The sequence below is a fragment of the Electrophorus electricus genome, chromosome 1, assembly GCF_041902795.1.
Source record: "Electrophorus electricus isolate QZ-2024a chromosome 1, ASM4190279v1, whole genome shotgun sequence".
NCBI classification, from domain to species: domain Eukaryota; kingdom Metazoa; phylum Chordata; class Actinopteri; order Gymnotiformes; family Gymnotidae; genus Electrophorus; species Electrophorus electricus.
Window position 1 is genome coordinate 17,878,721 of NC_137497.1, and position 1,450 is coordinate 17,880,170.

Sequence of the window (1,450 nt, forward strand, 5' to 3'; positions counted from 1 at the left end):
CACACACACACACAAAATACACCTGTAACTTTCTCTCATACACATACACACACACACACACACACACACTTCTCACACATACACGCTACACATCTCTCTCTGTCATTCACTCTATACCTCTCACTCTCTTTCACACACACACACACACACACACACACACTCACTCACACAGACACTTTAAACCTCTCCCTCTCTCTCTCTCACACACACAATAAATGATGTTCAAATAATAGACTGAGCTGCAGTTGATTTCTGTGCATATGACATAAATACTGTTCTACAAGTTACACATGCTGTGGAATCATAACCTCACTGTGTTAAACTCTGTACAAATCTACTCATTAAAGGTGGAAATCTTTGGAAACTGAAAGGTTTTTCATTCTGTTTTCTGAGTGTTGGAGTGACACACATACAGATGTTGTACACAGTATGAGTGAAATGTATTATAGAAATGTATTTGAGATGAAATATTATTCTTATAATATGTTACTAGAGTTTAAGTATAATGTTTATCTAGCCAGAAAAGTCTGTATATTTGATTGAAGTAGGTAAGACAAAAGTAGATTAAGAGAAAAATAACATACCTGTGATTATTTTTGTGGAGAGACTTCCATGTTGTTTTGGAGGGAAAAAAAACCGTAGTGTGTTAAAGGGGACTTTTATGGGGAATATGCCTGCCCAAAGACAGGAAGTGACATCACCTCATTTGCTGTTTTTCCATATTTAAGTTTTTAAGGGAAAATTCAAGAGTGATGTTTTGAAGTTGATTGATATTGGAGAATTTATGATTGCTGGACTTTTATTCTTGTAAATGCTAAACTTTCCTTTTTTGAACATTTTTGTATGTTTTTGATGGGATGTGGTTTTTCTTTTGCACTGGAGCACTGGGAGCCAATAAAAACCTTTTCTTTTGTATCCACTTGGAGTGCTTAATGTTACCGCCAGATATTACTGCATTACAATAGTCCAATCTTGATGTAATAAATGCATGGACCATCTTTTCTGCATCATGTGAGGAGAGTGTTTGATTTAAATTGTGAATGTGCTCATTATACCAAGGTACTAATTTTTTGTCCCTAATGATTGTATTCTTAAGTGGAGCAACATCATTAAAGGTGCACAGGAACAGCACAAACAAAGCACACGGGGCAGAGCTGGGCAGAGATCTATTAATAATAAAGACAGAAACAAGGGCAGTTAAATTCCAAACTTATATCATTCTAAAGGTCTGGAGTACCAAGAGCTGAGCAAAGAGAACAGTGCCCTCACTCAGCTGGTCCGGAAATACAGTTCAGCATTAACACAGTAACACTACACTAACACACACTAACACTACACATGCTGAGGACCAGAAAATAACAGCAAACCCAATCAGAATCACCAGAATTACAAACAACATCACTTATTGGGAAACTCAATCAAAATGTTATCTGGCCCTAAATCAAAAGTA